The sequence below is a fragment of the Hyperolius riggenbachi genome, chromosome 8 (assembly GCF_040937935.1).
Source record: "Hyperolius riggenbachi isolate aHypRig1 chromosome 8, aHypRig1.pri, whole genome shotgun sequence".
NCBI lineage: Eukaryota > Metazoa > Chordata > Amphibia > Anura > Hyperoliidae > Hyperolius > Hyperolius riggenbachi.
The window spans coordinates 217561606-217582267 of NC_090653.1; the positions used below are offsets into that span (position 1 = coordinate 217561606).

At 45.0% G+C, this 20662-nt stretch overlaps 1 long non-coding RNA gene across 1 annotated transcript in view; it reads right to left on the reverse strand.

Moving 5' to 3' along the window:
• Positions 1-20662, reverse strand: part of LOC137528455 (uncharacterized) — a 52991-nt gene that overhangs the window by 14567 nt on the left and 17762 nt on the right. The window contains exons 2-3 of the long non-coding RNA XR_011023400.1: positions 6964-7211; positions 2546-2744 (exon numbers count right to left, since the gene is read on the reverse strand). This is a non-coding gene — a long non-coding RNA (uncharacterized lncRNA). The remainder of the gene's footprint in view (positions 1-2545; positions 2745-6963; positions 7212-20662) is intronic.

Genomic DNA, 20662 nt, shown 5'->3' on the forward strand with positions numbered 1-20662 from the left:
CTCCCCCCTCCCTCACCTTGGGCTCTCCCCTCCAGCATTGAATAGTCCGTATGCAGGCGGCGACAGATACATACCTTCCTTGTGCTCCACGGATTTTCCTCTCTCTAGCTTCTGACGCGACTTCCTGTATAAACAGGAAGTAGCGTCAGACACTAGAGGGAGAAACGTCTGCGTTAGAACGCATGGAAGGTATGTATCTGCCGCTGCCCGATGCCTGCATATGGACTATTTAATGCCGGAGGGGAGCGCAGAGGGGAGAGCCCAAGCTGGGGGAGGGGGGACGGTGGAGCAGGGACCGTCCCCCCTCCCCGCCTCTGTGCCACCAAGCTCTCCTCTCATGCTGCGACCCCTCCAGGTCCTAGCGGGGCACCCCTGTAAATAGATTGGGGGCACCCTAGGACATGTTGGGGCACGGGCCCCCCTAAAATAGGGCTAGTGACGCCCATGCTCACAATGCTGTGTAATGTGTGTACATACCTCCCACCCCATGTAAAAATATGTAGTTAATTTCACTGCATTAGCTGTTATCCACTCTTCTCTTGTATTAATTGCTGTATTGTTTATTTTGTATTATTATGCCCTGTATGCTGTTGTACTGCGCCACGGAAGATGCTGGCACTAAATAAATCAATAACAACAACAACAACAATAATAATAATTGTTATTTGATTAGCAGATAAGAATTTTGTAAAACACCTTCATTAGTTCTACTGATTACTAAGGTGTAACTATAAATCATGGGTCTCCTTGGCAAAAGATAGGATGTGGCCATTTACATTCTGAAATTTACCACAGGTGGTGACATCCTGTCAGGTGCAACTCTGCAAACTCTGTTTTTTTCCTAAGCCAATGCAAAATAAACCTGGTCTCCCAGAATGCTCTGTGAGGGGAAATTCTGCATAGCTTAAAGAGAACCTGTAACAAAAAAAGTTCTCCAGGGGGGTACTCACCTCGGTAGGGGGAAGCCTCAGGGTCCCAATGAGCCTCCCCCCTCCGCTGTAGCTGTAGTCAATCCAGCGCTGGCTCCCCCGAAGTCTCCGGCAATCCAGGCTCGACAAGCCTGACAAGCAAAATTTATTTACCTTCCCTGGCTCCAACGGGTGGCGCTGTTGCTGCTCTCTGCACGGAGATAGGCGAAAATAGCCGATCTTCATCGGGTCCGCTCTACTACGCAGGTGTAGGAGACTTGTGCCTGCGCAGTAGAGTGGCCCGACAGCGATCGGCTATTTCTGCCTATCTCTGAGCGGAGAGCCAATCCTGCACCTGCACTGGAGCTGGGAAGGTAAATATTTACATCCCCGCCGTTTGGAGGGCCAGAGCGAGACCGCCATGGGACACAGGAGGACGGGCGAAGCCTGGATAGGAGCTGGAGGCTTCCCCCTACCGAGGTGAGTACCCCCTAGGGGAACTTTTTGTCATTACAGGTTTTCTTTAACAGCCTCAAGTAAATATCACTGGGAGGGCAGGGCTACATACAGTATACAGCAATACATAGATATAGGAGCTGTTTCTGAAATGTATGCTGAATCCCATTGATGCGCAAAAATGCCAATATTCTTTTCACATTAATTTTCGCAAAAATAATGTTAAATTCTACTTTGGAACAAAAATGCCATTGAAATCATTTTGTAATAAGTTTGTGATTTTTTTTTGAATTTTTTGAAAATCTTCAAGTCAAAATTAAATGATTTTACGCTTTTCATGAATTTTCTCAGTAAAATATCAATTTTTCCAGTTTTTCGAGAATTTTCACAAATTTGTTTCCTGTGACCATTTTGCAAAACTACAATGTATTTTCGCAAATATTTTCTCAAAATCAAAAATAGCATTTTTGATATGAAAAAAATTCACAGACAACACTGCTGATACCAGAAAAAAATACCGTAAAGTATTACGGTACCTCAATAACTTACAACATTCTACTGTATGGCAGTACAGTGCCTCTAACTTAGATTTAGTTGTTATGTATAATTTTATCATTGGATAAAGTGTTAGGTTCAGGCGATGGTTTAGGCATTACAACTACATACGGAATAAGTAAATTGCATATGTGTACAATTTTCCCATGCCAAAACCAATTGTGCTAGTTGTCAAAAGTCAAGACACAAGATTGTCATAAAAATGGTCATCAAATTGAATAAAGATTTATACATGATGAAGCCAGCGTTAAATACAGCATATACCCATGTATGTGAGCATGTACATATTCATATTACAAACAACCACGCAGAGATATGAAATAAGTCTGACCCATCACAGCATTCAAGAGATATTTTTCAATCGATTTCTCTCTGCACAATATCCATTATCACGAGACATCTCTCTCTCTCTCCTGGAAAGCAAGCCAGGAAAAAAAATGCAATAAGAGTTTTGCAGATTTCATCAGCTGGCAAATTCAATAAAAACAATGTTTATTTTATAAGTTCAATAAAGTCGAGAGGGGCAGCTCGGAGAGCATCGGTATGCCTTTCACCAGTCAATAGCTGCTCTTTAAACCTCAATATACGTGGATTGCTACTAACCATTAACTCTTGCAGAGACTTACAAAGAGATCTTTTACACCTAGGAATTTGCAGTTCGCTGACTTATCATCGGTTTTGTACAAAATGACTATTTAGATTTGTCTGTAGGTAATAGTGGAAGGAAAGGTTTATCTTCATCCCCTTGGGATCACTGTCACCATTGTCTTCTTTATTCCTGGCCTTCAAGAAGTGTAAACATTCGTGCTCTTGTGATGCAGGTCGCTGGTTTTGGGGTTGGGGGGACAAAACACAGGATAAACCTTATTTACAAGCGTATCTCTATTTTGTTTTTACACAGTTATGGACTGTAAATGGCACCCAAAATGGATATTATAGTTAAAAGCAAAAACCAAAGAATTTAGCTCCTTCTAGAAATACATAAAGTAAATAATCGTGTTAATTTAGGGCAATGGAAACAAATTGTAATGGTAACAATATTTGCTGTTAAGTTTGTCTTTTTTTAATAAAATTGTGACTAATGGTTCATATATAGCACAGCTTTAGGTAACATGGGGCACTGAGGGAAATGCAGTGCACCTTACATTCTAACATTGTACTGACAGTAAAGTCATATTATCCACTGACTTGGGAGCCCCTAAGAGGCTTTGGTGCCCCAGGCAGTTGTCTGGTTTGGCCCTGAGGCATTGCTGACCCTCATATACAGTTATGGTGTGTGTGGTGGGGGTGGGGGGGGGTCCCTTTGTGTAAAATGCATCTTGTGTTGTACCCAAAGCCAGATAGGGAGGCCTCTTGAATTCAAAATAAGATCTGAGTTTTTCAGAGGATATCACTGCCGTGGGAAAGACTTCATAGAGACGATCTGTTTGATCTATATAGTCTACAAAAATTCTCCTTGAGGAAAATCCACGGAGAAGCATGTGATTGATTAAATCAGTGTAATGATGTATAAGTCTCTGATTGGCTGCTCACAATCATCTGACTTTGTGGCACTTTTGATCCCTGTAGTATTAAAAATTTGCGGTTATTTTTCGTGCCAGACAACTAATGTTGTCTATCTGTTAAAGTGCCCTTGCGGGATGGGGTATGTCGGGCAGACCTCTCGAGACATCAGGACGAGGTTGAATGAACACAGAAGTAACATTAGAACGTATAAAGCTGACAAACCAAAGAAGTCTAATGATCAATTTGATTCTCCTGTAGGCAGACATTTCCATCAATGCAGGCATACTGTGGGAGATCTAAGATGGTGTGTATTGGAAAAGGTTCAGTATGTTGAAGGTGTTGATCCCCAAACCTCGCTGCTGCGCAGGGAAAGCAAATGGATAAGTGAATTGGGAACTTTAACCCCAAATGGAATGAACGAAGCTTTCCGTTTGAGATGTTTCTTATAAGCAAGTACTTGTTGTACATTGTGACCTGTCTCTTTAAGTATTGTGCTCGCCCACATTTGGGCGTGTTTTATGTAAATTGTATGTCCTTTTAAGAGGTTTCTGCACTTTGTTCTGTAAGCTCTTGAAAAAGACCTCATGGTCAAAACGTTGTGCTCTGCATTGTGGTATTGCAATAAACCGGCCAATTGACCTTTAAAATCCAGGTAGAGACCCAGTTTTGTCTTTTCACATGTCTAAATAACCTTGTGGTGGATGAGGGTTTTGACTGGTTGACTCCCTGGTGCTGAAAATATATAGGGTTGTAGTGCTGAGCTATCTGTATTCCCCGTAGTAGCCTACACAGGAAAGAGAAGTGAGACGTGTTTGTAACTAGCCAACTGGAGACTTACAGTACAAAGCAATCATTTGATCAAACTAGTCACATGCTTCTCCATAAATTCTTCTTCAGGAGAATTTCCATCGAATAAGTTGGACAGCTTTACTCACAAGAAAACATTCTTGCTTATTGCTAGCAGGGCTATAGATGCACATGGTGATGAGAAGTACCATGTTATCATTGTAGTTGTTAGTAGTACTTCCCATTTGCCTCACCAGCCAGAGATGGATTAAGGTGAAATGGGAGAGAGAAGTAAGTGAGTGGAATTGGACACCAGGGTAAATGCACTAGTTAGTCCTGGTTAGTGTGTGACAGCACATGTGCTCATCATATGCTGCAGACCACTCCTTTCTGCTACAACTGCTGGCAGAGAGGATGTGATTATACTGTAGCATGGGCACAGGTGGTTAAGCAATGCATTTGTAGTGCATAGGCATCTGTAGAGGAAGCATTAAAGACCAAGCCCAATATATTAGTTTTGGATAGTATGGAAAGTGGGATATGTCCCTTATTTCATGCCCTGACAGGAAGTGGAATAAAAATAGATGCTGGTAGTTTCTATTCCTCAGGTCCAATTATCACCAAGTCTCTGTGTAAATTCATTAATAAATTAATTATTTGTTAAAAAATGACTGTATTTAAAATAAATATATTTTTCAAATTTTGAAAATGTAAATGACTTCAAAACGGAATAATTGCCCTTTAGCTCTTCCTCAGCAATACAGCGCAGGCTGCTCACTTCCCCTCCCTGCAGACAGACAGACCCATGCCCTCTGGACATGTGGTGTCTGCAGTAAGGGAGAAAGGTACCACCTGTATACAATAGTCCACCAATACAATAATACAATACAATAACATTTGTAAAGCGCTTTTCTCCCATAGGACTCAAAGCGCATAACCAATGAGAGACAGGACCATAGTTGGTGTACTGTGGATATTGCCGCTTTGAACTTTGGTGGACAATGTTGCAGATAATGATAATATTGTCAGTATCTATATAAACTTTCCTCTCCTATACCTACATTAACTTCCCTCTCTATAGACATATGGCAATGGTAGGGATTAGATTGTGAGCTCCTTTGAGGGACAGTTAGTGACAAGATATATATATACTGTACAGCGTTGCGTAATATGTCGGCGCTATATAAATACTAAATAATAATAATAATAATAATAATACGTTACATTAGTTATGTTAATTAAAATAGATAGGTAATATAATCTCTTACCCACACTGTTTTAAAAGAACAGGCAAATGTTTGATTTGATGAGGGCAGCCATCTTTTTGGTTGAAAGGAGGCGACAAGGAGCATGAGACACAGTTCCAACTGTCCTGTGTCCTGAGCACCTCTCCCAGTTTCTAGGCAACGTGAATAACAACATAGGAAATCCCATCATGCTCTGCACAGCATCAGGGAAAAAAAGCCCAGGATTTTTTTCTTTGTTGGGTGGAGCTTAGCTATAAATGCAGCTAAAAATGATGCTTTGGTAAGAAAAACAAAGTTCTGATGCTGTAAAACTGTTAAAGTAACACCAAGCCTTTTCAGTTCTGCTGAGTAGATTTTTAGTCCGGAGGTTCACTTTAACTTCAAAACACTAACCCTCAGGGTTATATTGTAGCTGATCCCTGTTCCTCACACTAACTTGCAATCCAGCTGCTATGTAAATTTGGCTAGAGTGCAGCCAAACTCATTACTAACCTGTGCGCCCATCCCACCGCTATATGTGTTTGGCTACACTATAGCTATCTCATATATGCCATTGGCTAACTTACAGCTGAGCAACAGCTCCAGAATAAGGGCTCTCCTGAACCCCATAGCTGCAAATTTGCTTTGCTGTCCATGAGGGCATCATGAAACGACTGGTATTGGTGCACCAAAAACAATTGCTTTGCCAAAGTAGGTGTATAAAGAATGCCTTCTTGCTGTGTCAGCATTAAAGAGAATCTGAAGTCTTTAAAAAACAAAACAAAAAAACAGATACTTACATAACGAAAAGGAAGACTCTGGGTCCTAATAAGTCTTCCCATTCCTCTCATTCCTCTGCGTGTTCCCGAAGACGGGCAGCTCCGCACTGCGCAGGCGTGAGCCAGTGTGTTTGTGCATGCGCAGTATAGAGTGGCCCATCTTCAGGGAGCACTCAGGCTCACAAAGACTTTTGAAGCGTCCCGCAGCAGCAGAGAGAAGTCTCCAAACCATCGATCAGAGACTACCAATGGGGGATCCAGCGCTGAACGGGAAAACTCATTAGGACCCATAGCATTCCCTTTCCTTATGTATGTATCTGTTTTTTTTCGTGGGGGGGGGGGGGGTCTTGGTTAATGACTTCAGACACTTTTTAATCGCATCTGCAGGAGAATTTGGTAACTGGACTTCAACTTTAATTCCTAACCAATAACAGTTATGGGGATGAGGCTTATCCTCCAATTTTTTTTATACTGGTATGCAGTGATCTTGCTCCAGGAGAGGCATTCTCAGTACATTTTAAGTTTCCTAGGAGAGAGCAGATGATAAATAAAGGATTCTGCCTCGGAGGCTATGAAACCACTAGGTCTATGGAGAGCTGTGATATTAATATGTTAGAACAAAGGGGCATTGAGCAAGATCTGAGATCCCTATCACCCCTTACAGATAACACACTGTCTGCTGTCCCGCGCCTCCTCAAACCATGTTTAATTTAACAACAACAGGAGGAGAAAAAAAATCTAATTTACCTCTGCCAGAGAGAGAAAGAGGAATCCTTTCAGCTTTAACTCATTATCTTCTCATGGAAAGTGAACACACGTAAATGCTATAGAATTAATATTGCATGAAAACAGGACTTCTTTCAACACACTGCAAGGCAGAGCATTGATCTGAATGAGCATCATTCCAGATAACTGATGGTCCATTACTCCTGCGTCTCCGGACAGTGTAGATAAATACGGGACAATTCCTCTGATGGAATGGAGCACTGTGGGTCCTATAAATGAGGTTGAATACAGTTAATCTACACACAAGACAATATCAGAAATAGTGGGGATCAGGGCCTTTCTGAGGGTCCTTAAGTGGGGGGTGCTCAAATTTGAAAAAGGGGCCTCGCAACGCCCCCCCCCCCCCCCCAGTTTCTGGCTAGGGGGTATTGGTTGTCATGTGGGTGCTGAATGCAGATGCTGGGTACCATGTGGGATCTGGGTGTGAGTAGGTACAGAGTGTCATGTGGGTTCTGGCTATGGGTGGGTACCTAGATTTCACATGATACTTGCAATCAACACCCGCATGAGGGTGTTGATTGCAAGTATCATGTGAAATCTAGGTGCATGTACTGGATGTCATGTGGGTGCAGGTACTGGGTGTGACATGGGTGTGAATAGTTGGCACCATGTCTGTACTGGGTGCTGGCTTTGGGTGGGCTTTGGGTGTCACATGGGTTTTGAGTGCAGGTACTGGTTAAGTGGGTACTTGGTGCAGATAGTGGGAGCCATGTGGAGGCTGTGTGCAAGTGTGAGTACTGGGTGCAATGACAGGCATGGGTGCAGGTACTTGAGGTCATGTGAGCGTGAGTACTGGGTGCCAGCTTTGGGGGGGAGGGGTAGATGTTGGGAGAAGTAGAGCTCAGTGTGGGTACTGCAGGAAGGGGAAGTCATTGGGGGTGCTGGGAGAGGGAGAGGTCAGTTTAGGTGCAGGAGGAGGTCACTATGGGTGCTGCTGAGGACAAGAATGGTAGTGCTTGGGACAGGAAGGGTGCTGTTGGGGGAAGGAAAAGTCAATGTAGGTTCTGGGGGAGGGAGGGGTCAGTGTGGGTGCTGGGGGAGGCAGGATCACAGCAGTGCTAATGCTCGGGAGGGAGAAGTCAGTATGGGTCCTAGGTGGAGGGAGAGGTCTCTGTGGGTGCAAGGTTGAGGGAGAGGTCCCTGTGGATGCTGGGGGAGGGAGAGGTCACACTATCTTACCTGCTGCCATACAGCTGTGGGGATGGTTACACTAGGATTCCTTTATGGAACCTCTTTACTCCAAAGTGTCCCAGATGGCGAGGAGCTTCCTGCAGGTGTGGGGCTTAACGCTGAAAAGGGGTGGAGCGTATCGCAGCCGGGATGGAGCTTCATTTTTACAGCCAAAGGGGCCTTTTTATGGGAATTTAAAGAGGGGGGATGCTTGGGCACCCTCTGCACGTGCCTGGTGGGGATCAGCAAAGGGCATGGCTCAGTGCACAATTTGACAGAATGTTGTTCTTTGGAGCTTCATCAAATATTTTTCAGGATAGGCTTAACCAGAGCTGGCGCTGCTATATGGGAAACCTGGGCAATTGTGCCATGGTTCCGGCCGGCATGCTTATTTATTTGTCTGTGGCTCTGTGGGCTCCCATCTTCATCCGGTTATTCATGTGCCGGGTCAGGGAGTAGGGGGACCTTGTGAGACAGCAACACCCGGGCCAATGGAGGAGCATGCGGGCCAGGACAGGTGAGTCACTACTCTACCACCGAAGACTCTGCATAGGGGCATAACTACATGGATCCAGACAACCCCGCAGGGCTGGGGTGAGCTCCTGTGTAAATACAGAGTAGTAGCAGCAGAGCCATACATTACCGGTCTCTGTGTCTCCTCATGTATGCAAATCTCCCTTTCATGACACAAGACATACAGGGGCGGGAGCCACGTGGTGTTGTACTGCGTGGTGCTGTAAGAGGAGGGCGGAGGAGATGTACCGCCGCCAGAAGCCAGTGATGTATGGCTCTGCTGCCACTGCTGCTCTGCATTTTCATCGGCGCAGAGCCACCCCAGTCCTGGACCTGCCACCTGCTATGATGGGGGTCATGGTGAGAACATGGGGGCCATTGTTATACCCCTGGACTCTGGATCTACATTTTCACAGTAGAGGAAAGCATTGCCCAAAACGTTTTTTTTTTTTTTAAACAATCCTCAAATATCTGTCACACATCCATGTCAATGAGATTCCTTGTAAAAAAATCTCTGTAGTTAGTGTTGCCAATGCCAGAAGCCGAGCTTGGTCACGTGACTACCTATTCTTGTGTTGGAAATAAAATTATGCATTTCTCATTAACAATAGTAAAATAATCATGTGTGTATGGAGGGGACAGCACACTCTGTTTGTGCAGAAGCATGCTAAAGTGAGCCCAAGTTGAAAATAACTGATAAGATAAACAATTGTATTTATCCTCCTACTCCTAAAAATGACTTTTATTTAGATATCACATGGTTTTATTTTATATTTAAACATTTACAAAATACAGCACAGTCCCCAATATCTGGCACCGACAGGGATCGCCTGATTCCGGGTTCTTGTACTTGTTGGTTGCTTGAGCAACTGGCTAAAAAGCACAGGCCTTCCTCTACAAATACTCACAGAGCCTCCAGTGACATCTGGCAGCCTCCCTGTACCTTCTAGTGGGCTATTAATGGCTTTCCAACTTCCTACTTGCATGCAAGTCGGAGTGTCACCTGACCCGCATCGGGTCAGGTGACACACCAGCTTCCATGCACTGCACTGGAAAAAGCCCCTAGGAGCCTCCTACGAGGTACAGAGAGGCTGCCAGATGACACTGGAGGATCTGTAAGTATTTGAAATGCCTCCAAAACCCCCCCAACTATAGTCCCCGTTATCTATCATGCCGGTTAGATGAGACTTCCGGTTGCCTAAATTCCGAATAACGGACTCTGCTGTAGATTGAACGTTTTGTTGTCTCTGCTCAGTGGAAGCCTGTGAAAATGCGCTGAGTGAAAATGCATGAACTATTAACCCTTTTCTCCTCTGCGCTCAGAAATTGAATTCTGCCAGGAAAACGTTTATGGCTGTAATTTGCTTATCAGTGATGTTTACTATATTCCCGACAAGACAGAAGCTGTCACTTCCATGCCCAAAAATGAACTCTTTCAGACAGCAAAATAAAACAAGTAAAACAGCCTGGTTATGAATATGTTTTGCCCTCTACATACACCTGTTTATCTATCTTATTATGTCACATGTCGCCTCAGGTGCTGCTTAAGGTTAGTGTTACGATATATTGCGGTCACATATCAGTTAAGGGTGGGCTAGAATAAGATTAGTGTAAGGCTGGGTACACGCATAACATAACATGAAAGGCTGTGTTTTATGGCATGTTTTCATTTTATGCTGTGTGCGTTTTTGTGTGTTTTTACTGCGTTTTTGGTGCGTTTGAGTTTTTTTACCGCAGATGCGTTTTTCAAGCGTTTTGCGTGCATTTTAATGCGTTTGCGGTTCGCATATACAAAACGCATATGCATATGCGTTTTTCATGCGTTTTTATATTTCCATTTATGCAAATCACTAGGAAGACAGTAGGAAGCGGAAATACATCACAAAACTATTTTTTTGGAGGAAAAATGCATATAAAAACACATGTAAAATGCATGAAAACGCATACCATTGCGTTCCCATTGACTTTCATGTGCTGTTTTAATGTGTTTTTGCATATGACGCAGCAAAACCAGCGTTTTTGAAAGCGTATGCATATAAAATGCATATGCCTTTTTAATATGCATTTTTTCCTGCGGCCCATAGACTTCCGTTAGCGGCAAAAACGCAGTGTTTTCCGTAACGCTAGCGTTTCTGCTATGTGTGCACCTAGCCTGCTAACATGAGAGATGTTTAATTAAACCTAAAGTCAGATACTCTTCTCCATCTTCTGCTAGTGGATTTAAAGTGAACCTCCAGACTAAAAATCGACTCGGCAGCACTGAAAAGGCCTGGTGTTTCTTTAACAGTTTCACAGCATCAGAACTTTGTTTCTCTTATACAAGCCTCATTTTTAGCTGCACAGAAGAAAACTGCCCAGGCTTTTTTCCCCTGATGCTGTGCAAAGCGTGCTGGGATTTCTGATGATGTTGTTCTCGTTCTGCTGTTTTGGTGCAATTTTTTTTTTTTTTTTTTTACATTTTGAATTTGACATTTGAAGCCTAGCGAATGCAGCTGGGAGGGGTTATCAGGACAAAGGACAGTTGGAACTGTGTCTTATGCTCCTTGTCACCTCCTTTCAACCAAAAAGATGGCTGCCCCCATGACAAAGATGGCAGCCCCCATGAATTACAAACATTTGCCTGTTCTTTTAAAACCGGGTGGGTAAAAAATTATATTACCTATCTATTGTAATTAACATAACTAATGTAACTTAATGACAGTATGTTTGTTTAGGCTGAAGTTCCCCTTTAAGCAAAATCAGCCATGAAATACAGGGAGGGGAGACAGAAAAAAGGGATAGGACAGTAAACCTGACCCCTGTCTTCCTGATGAGCACTATAGCAGCTAATGACTATAGTTATGACTCTGAAAGTCAGAGTCAGACTGAGAGGTTTCTCGGTGTATCATGCTTTGATGTATTCTACAAAGCTGCCAGTATAAGAAGGTATGCACACAAACATATCTTGTTGCAGATTTGGGGCTTGATTCACAAAGCGGTGCTAATAGTTAGCACGCTGGTGAAAAGCCCTTTATCATGCCTAAACTCAGTTTAGGCGTGATACTTTTAGGCGTGATAAGTTTAGGCGTGATAACGATAGCACCAACTGGGTTAGCACCGCAGTGCACAGCTGATCAAAAGTTTTGCGCCAGCAAAGTCTGGTGCACTTCGCATAGAGTTTAATGCCGCTGCTTTGCATGCGGGACTTTGCGCGCGATCTAAACTTATCTAAACTTATCATGCCTAAACTTATCACGCCTAAACTTATCACACCTAAACGTATCACGTCTAAACTTATCACGCCTAAACTGGCTTTTCACCACCGTGGTGCAGGGCCGGTTCAAGTAACAATTGGGCCCTAGGGCAAGATTAGCCTGGGGGCCCCCCAACAGACAATCCCCGAACCAAAAAGCGTCATTAGAGGCCCTTTGTTGCAGCCAAATCTCCCTCCTGGGCCCCTGAGCTGGCTGCTGACCCTCCCCCAATCACCTCCCAACTTAACAGACTTTGCAGAGTCCCTGGGGAGCAACAGTTAAGATGGGGAGGGACACCTCGGGGGCCCCTACAGGCTCTGGGGCAACTGCCTATTTTTTCCTATGGTAGCTCCGGCCCTGCCGTGGTGCAATGGTTATCACGCCTAAAGTCTCTAACTTAGCACCGCTTTGTGAATAGAGCCCTTGGACTGTTATGGCCACATAATTTATTGTATTTAATATAAATAAATAAAGGAATGACATCTTCTGCAGCACCTCACACAGTATATAGTCATGTCACTAGATGTCCCTCTGAGTGGCTCACAATCTAGTCCTTAGACTCCCTACCATCGTTTCAGGCCAATTTAGGGGAAGCCAAATAACATATCTGAACTTTTTTGGTATGTGGGAGGAAACCAGAGTGCTCAAAAGAAACCCATGCAAAGAGAGGGGAGAACATGCAAAATCCATGCAGATAGCACCCTTGCCCAGATCTAAACCAAGGAACCAATGCTGCAAGGCTCCATTCATTTGTATCTTGGTACTGGAACAGCAGACATTGAGATTACACCACCTGTGTAGTTTTGGCCAAGATTCATTCAATGGTCTGCCAAAATGAGGTCATAAATAAGATTGATTATTTCAGGAGTTGACACTGTGGAAATCCTTCCAGGTGTTGCAGCATCTTTGGTGTCAGAAGGATTAAAAATGGTTTTCTAATTTCTCAGAGATATAAGTGTCTGTGGGCATAAATATGGGGATTCTCTAAACTGACCTAAAGTCCTATTGAACGCATCAAGAGCTGATGAATTCACAATTCCAATCCCACATATACAGATATCTAGGATTATTATATGCTGGATTTCTGTGCTAAATGCCCCAGCATGGGAATTACAAATTCAGCACCAAAGACAGCACCTACTGTTATTCCATTACTTTTATGTCACTATAATAAAGAAGAGAAAAGGGAATCCTGTAACACTGTTACTCCTTTTACTCATTCTTTCAGTCAGTGGTGTAGCAATAGGGAATGCAGAGTTTGCAACCGCACCAGGGCCCTTAAGCCAGAGGGGCCCCAAGGGGCCCTCCCTCCTGACAGTATTAGCTCTTTATTGGCCATGTGCTGGTAATGATCACTTCTATAGGTGATTTTAATGGTGATAATCATTAGCAAACTGTTCCCATCCACTGCTTGCATCTCTAATACTGTGGCTGACCTTGGCAGGATTTAAGAACCATATCAATTCTGCTTGGGGAGGGGTGATGCTCTTTATCTATGCCACTGCTTACAGTTTGATGTTCAGTTTTAGAAGAATTATGATGATGCAAATTTGTGCAAACCCATAATCTAGCATTTCTTGTCAACCTGCAAATCCCGACACAAAACACAAGTCCACCACTAAATTGAGCTGCATTGCAACTGTGCTGGCTGCCAGCCTCTGCCCTCCATCCCCTGGCTCACCATGCTGGAGCTGAGCTGACTTCACTAACTTCAGCTGGCCTAGCCATCATGTCTCCTACCCCTTTCCTTTCTCACGGTCCTGGAGCCGTGCTGATTTTACTACCGCAGAGTATAGGATGGGTGGCCTGTATAGTCAGTCCCATCCAGCCTGCCCGGCATCCAGCTCTCTGTTGTCTATCGGAGGTGACTTGAGCATGGAAAATTGGATAGGTGGGATGGATGGAACAGCCCATCCAGCCTGACAATCCAGCTTTGCAGTTCACGTCGTGCTTCACGTGACTCCAATGCTTCCTCCTTCCAAGCTGGGAGGAAGCCTTGGAGTCATGTGAAATGCGACGTGGACCACAGCACCGTGACTCTCTCCTCTAGCTTTGGTGCTAAACTACAGTGTACGCTATAAGCCGGGATTCTGAATGAAGAAACTCGGATTCCAACACCGGTAGTCTAATACTATTCGGCAAAAAAAAAATCAAGCAAACCATTAAGAAATTCAATGTCTGATTATGTCATGGAGCATTCCTATTGCTCCCTTCGGATATGAAGACCTAGCCTTATTGTCCCTCACACTAGTTTTCAATATTTACATATTTGTTTAATAAATGTGCAAACCTGTGATATATTGAGGAACGTGCATGTGTGTGCAATGCTTCCCTATTCACTCCAAAGGTGCGCTGGTGCACTCCCCTACTGCTTGATGGATTGAGGGAATAGGATGTGCAGTCCTTCTGCTTAGCAAATCAAAGGGTATGAATTTTTAATTCTTCCCAACTAATATCTCTGGACAGCTATTGATTGTAATGCACACTTCCCTACTTCTTTTGAATACAAATTGTGATTTCAGTGCACTGAGGATATGTACATTGTACATATCCCTGCTCCCCTTGTGTTGTCTTCTTGCCTATTCATCCTCATAATTTTAATAATCTCATGGACTGATTTGAATTACCAAGCGATTCAATCCCCTGACTGCTCAACCATCGCCCCGGACTTATGCTATTCTCCTGTACTGCGTGACCTTTTACTTAATAGTTTTTTGATCTCTGTTTATAGGGATGGTCGTAGTCAGCCAACTTCGCTACACTGGAACTACGCGTAGTTTTACGCAATTACGCTTCGCCAAACTACGGCTTCGAAATCAAATATTCGCTTTGTATGCATTTCGTAGACTACACATTAAAATACGCAATTACGCGTATTGCGAAGCGTAGTGTATGCGAATGCTTATGGCCGTATGCAGAAAATGTTACGCATTAATTCATACGTAAATGCTTATACCGGGAACTATTCTATGCGTACGTTCCCCTTTCCATTGCGTACATTTGTAAGCATACAATCGCACGCAGAAAAACAGATGCGAGTAACACATTCGTAGTTCACTACGCAATACACATGCTAACTACGCATAGTGGGCGTAAGCTACGAGTAAATTCGTAAGCGTAGTTTTCAAACTTCACCTATGAACTACGATATGTAGATGCGAACTACGATGCGTAAATTCGCACTGGCGTAGTTTCTGCTCATCCCTGATCTGTTATTCTATTTATTGTCCAGTGCTGCGTAATATGTTGGCGCTTTATAAATAAAGATAATAATAATGTTTTGGTGTTGGAATTTTCTGTTGTTATAGAACTGATTAAAGTACAGTACAGTACATGCGGCAAGAAAGACACACCTGAGCTCCGGGTGTTTCCCGCTGCTGGCTGTTATGCTGTATCCTTCATAGGCTCCCGATTTGTCACCTGACATGCATTGGGTCACGTGTCGCATCGGGAGCTGTATGGCGGATGCAGCAGATAACCTACATCTGAAGGAAGAGAAAAGGACGGCACCTGGAGCACTGGGGTGTCTTTTCTGCTGTATACTGCTCTGCATTAGTGAGACAGAGGGTTCCGGAGGGAAAAAAAAGTGTTAAGCTGGGACCCCAACTGTTTGAACTCAAAGCAACCGGAAATAATCACAGCCTGTGCCGGATAAGAGGGACTCAGCTATACTTAGTGAGAAATTTTGTTTGGAAGTTCAGCACCAATTTATACTGTACATCCTGTTTATGAAAGCTGACTTTTGATTGGTTGCTGTAGAAATACTAAACTTCTTGTATCCTTCACTTTTTGTTCATTTAGAACCATCATAACTTTTGTGCTCAAATGATAAATTCTTTTGTCCAATGCTATCATTTGTCATGCAAGCTTATATGCATGCACGCGCGCGCACACACACACACACACACACACACACACGCGCACACACACGCACACACACGCACACACACGCGCACACACACGCACACACACGCACACACACACACACACACACACACACACACACTTAAAATAAATGTTTTTATATACTTTTGTTCAATGTAGTACATGACAGACCAGTATTAACATTAAACTAACAACACTTGTTTGAGTACAATAAAAACAGTTTCCATGAACCTCCAGTACTTGTAGGGATGGAAAAATACGAGATGTTATCAGATTAAAAGTATCCAACAATAATCCTTGTATTAGACAGTAATGAAACCGCCTTTAACTTTGTGTTATTAAAAATGCCAAATATTTTCCATGGTCCTCTCTGTAACTTCAGCTCTCGGTGGCTGACCAGAAGATGGAGCTTTGTTTAGGAGAGAGATCAGATAAACTTGGAACTGAGCTATAAGTGTAATATTTATGGGAATATAACATCAAAGTGTTCCATAAGTTGGTTTAGAATTTCAACCCCCCTGCAAGGAAAAAAGGTAGCAGGAAAAAAGGGTCCCGGCGGCTAGTGTACGAAAAGGGCGCTGCCATAGACTCTAATGTATTTATCATTAATACGGCGCCCAAAGCAGATAAAAGGGCGCCCAATAAATAGCATTAACAACATTAAGAAACAGTGGCGTAGCTACAAACCTCTGGGCCCCGATGCGGAATCTGGATGTGGGCCCCCCCGGCAACAACAGCCCCCCCTCCCCCGGCAACACCCGACGGATGCACACACATATCAAAATCCCTATAGCCAGCTATAGGTACCCCCAGTATAGGTAGTCAGGCATAGGTAAGCCAGTATAGTTGCCCCCGGTATAGGTAGTCAGGCATAGGTAAGCCAGTATAGTTGCCCCCGGTATAGGTGAGATAGGCAGGCGCCGCCGGTATAAGTTAGATAGATAGGTGCCCCCAGTACAGGTTAGCTAGGTGGGTGCCTCTAATATAGGTAGCCAGAATAGTTGCCCCCAGCGTAGGTTAGATAGGTAGGTGCCCCCAGTATAGGTTAGTTAGGTAGGTGCCTCCAATATAGGTAGCCAGTTTAGTTGCCACCTGTATAGGCTAGCTAGGTGCCCCCAATACAGATTAGATAAGTAAGTGCCCCCAGTATAGGTTTGATAGGTAGGTGCCCCCAGTATAAATTAGATTAGGTCGGTGCCCCCTAGTATAGGTTAGATTAGATAGCTGCCCCCCAGTATAGGTTAGATTAGGTAGCTGCCCCCCAGGATAGATTAGGTAGCTGCCCCCAGGATAGATTAGGTAGGTGCCCCCCAGTATAGGTTAGATGAGGTAGCTGCCCCCCAGGATAGATTAGGTAGCTTCCCTCCAGGATAGATTAGGTAGCTGCCCCCCAGGATAGATTAGGTAGCTGCCCCCCAGGATAGATTAGGTAGCTGCCCCCAGGATAGATTAGGTAGCTGCCCCCCAGGCTAGATTAGGTAGCTGCCCCCCAGGATAGATTAGGTAGCTGCCCCCCAGGATAGATTAGGTAGGTGCCCCCCAGTATAGGTTAGATTAGGTAGCTGCCCCCCAGGATAGATTAGGTAGCTGCCCCCCAGGATAGATTAGGTAGCTGCCCCCCAGGATAGATTAGGTAGGTGCCCCCCAGTAGAGGTTAGATTAGGTAGGTGCCCCCCAGTATAGGTTAGATTAGGTAGCTGCCCCCCAGGATAGATTAGGTAGCTGCCCCCCAGGATAGATTAGATAGCTGCCCCCCAGGATTAGGTTAGAATAGGTAGGTGCCCCCCAGGATAGATTAGGTAGGTGCCCCCCAGGATAGATTAGGTAGCTGCCCCCCAGGATTAGGTTAGATTAGGTAGCTGCCCCCCAGGATAGATTAGGTAGCTGCCCCCAGGATAGATTAGGTAGGTGCCCCCCAGTATAGGTTAGATTAGGTAGCTGCCCCCCAGAATAGATTAGGTAGCTGCCCCCCAGGATAGATTAGGTAGGTGCCCCCCAGTATAGGTTAGATTAGGTAGGTGCCCCCCAGGATAGATTAGGTAGCTGCCCCCAGGATAGATTAGGTAGGTGCCCCCCAGTATAGGTTAGATTAGGTAGGTGCCCCCCAGGATAGATTAGGTAGCTGCCCCCCAGGATAGATTAGGTAGCTGCCCCCCAGGATTAGGTTAGATTAGGTAGCTGCCCCCCAGGATAGATTAGGTAGCTGCCCCCCAGGATAGATTAGGTAGGTGCCCCCCAGGATAGATTAGGTAGCTGCCCCCCAGGATAGATTAGGTAGCTGCCCCGTCCCCATAATGGAGGGGGGGGCCGCAGCCGCGGGGAGGGCAGCCCGACCTCTCCCTCCCTTCCCCTCCCCGGGGCCCCCCCCCCTCAGATGCAGAGTGAGCGGCTCATGGAAGCGCTGTAGGCAGAACTCACCTCCGTCCCTGGTTCCAATCGCCGCTGATCTCCTCTCTGGCTGGCTCTGCATAGATGCTGTTACACACGCAGCTTCCTGTTTAGCCGGAAGCTGCGTGTGTAACAACATCTATGCAGTGCCAGCCAGAGAGGAGATCAGCGGCGAGTGGAACGCAGGGAGGTGAGTTCTGCCTACAGCGCTTCCGTGAGCCGCTCACTCTGCATCTGAGGGGGGGCCCCGGGGAGAGGAAGGGAGGGAGAGGTCGGGCTGCCCTCTCTGCGGCTGTGGCTCCCTCCTACCAGCGCGCACGGGCGCATGGCCCTCCAAACGGAGATGGGCCCCCCGGGCCCCTCCCCCGCCTCCTCAGGAGCCGGGCCCGGTCGCCAAGGCGACCGCTGCGACCACAGGCCCTACGCCCTTGTTAAGAAATTAAAGTTTTAAAAATATGTTGTTGTTTTATAAAACTTGCAACGTTATAGTTTTTGACATATTATATTGTTTGTATGTACAGTTTTATGTTTTCAAAAATGTTATCGTTTATATGTGTGTAAAGGTGTTTGTGCAGGGAAGGTGGTTAGGGTTAGACACCACCAGGGGGGGTGGTTAAGGTTAGGCACCACCAGAGGATGCAGGGGCGTAACTAAGACCCACCGGGCCCCACTGCAGAAATTTTGAGCGGGCCCCCTAACCCCCCCCCCCAGACCCGGTCAGGGCCATTTTGGGGGGCTGGAGGGGTCGCAGCATGAGGGGAAAGCTATGGCCACACTCGGCGGGGAGGGGGGACGGTCCACCCCTCCCTCACCTCGGGCTCTCCCCTCTGCGCTCCCCTCCAGCTTCAATAACCATATGTGTGCAGCGGCGGGCAGCGGCAGCTACATACCTTCCGTGCGCTCCAGCATGGACGCTTCCCTCTCTAGTGTCTGAGGCGACTTCCTGTTTATACAGGAAGTCACGTCAGAGGCTAGAGAGAGAAGCGTCCACGATGGAGCGCACGGAAGGTATGTTTGTCTGCTGCTGCACACGTATGGTTATTGAAGCTGGAGGGGAGCGCAGAGGGGAGAGCCCGAGGTGAGGGAGGGACGTCCCTCCTCCCCGCCGAGTGTGGCTATAGCTTTCCTCTCATGCTGTGACGCCATCAGCCCCCCAAAACGGCCCTGGGCAGGGCCCCCCCGCGCGCATATGGGCTGCAGCCCCTATTGTTACGCCCATGAGAGGGTGGGTGGTTAATGTTCGGCACCACCGGGGGAAGTGGTTAGGGTTTGGCATCCCCGGTGGGGAGGTTGGGTTAGGCACCACCAAGGGAGGGTTCTGTGTGAGAGTAGGGTTAGGTTAAGCTGTATTGTTAAATTATGTAGCAATTTTGAAAGTTAATATCTTTTCATTTTCCTCTCCCGACTGTTCTAAAAAAGGTATTTATCGTTAACCAATTTTGTTAACAATGTTTTTCGTTATTGAGATTTTGATATCCACCGGCACCAGTTTGTTATCCAGCCAGGCCCTTTTTTTCCGGCGCCTTTTTTTTCAAGCACCGAGAAAAAAAGGCACAGGGTGAAGTCAAGATTAAAAAAAATTGTTTATATCAATTTTTTTTATTGATTTTTAGAATGGTAAAATAATAGTATTAAAGGTCTGGGGTGTAGCTAAAATAAGTGTGAATGATAAATACCATTGTATATTGGACGCCAAATGAAAACAAAAAAATATTTATGGGGATAATGATAATTATATGCAGTGTTTCCCTGCCTATGAGCTGGAAGGCGAAACAGTGCCTATTCAGACACCAGCATGCCATCCCAATCAATTGCCGGTGCAATTCTGGATGGCATGTTGCAGTTTTCTGTAGCACACATCCAAATCCCTAAAGCAATAGATGGTGGCATGGCTACAAGGATTCAGGTGCGTACTCACATCAGCACAAGATGCACGCTGGCGTAGTGGAAACTGGCCCTTTAATTACCACTATAGTAAAAAGAGTAAGCAGTTAAAATTTGACAGAGCCGACAGGTTTTGGATTAGTCTTCTACCTCATGGGGGATTCTTAGGGTTTTCTTTGTTTTCAAAAGCATTTTCTAAAAGGCAGTTGCTAAGTCTAACTGCCATAATAGTAAGATGCCAGCCAGCCTCCCTACTCACTTGCACATAATTTTGGCAGTTGGACTGAGCAAATGCTGATCAGCGAATGCTTTTGAAAACAAAGAAAACCCTGAGAATCACCCGTGAGCAGCTGGCCTAGTCCAAAACCTGTCAGTTCTGTCAGATTTTAACTGATTACTTTTTTTACTGTAGTGGTCCTTTAATGTTTGAAACAAAAACAAAACAAACACACACACACACAAAAAACTAACAGATAAAGTGCAGAGTCGCTTTAAAGAGGAACTCCAGTGAAAATAATGTAATAAAAAAGTGCTTCATTTTTACAATAATTATGTATAAATGATTTAGTCAGTGTTTGCCCATTGTA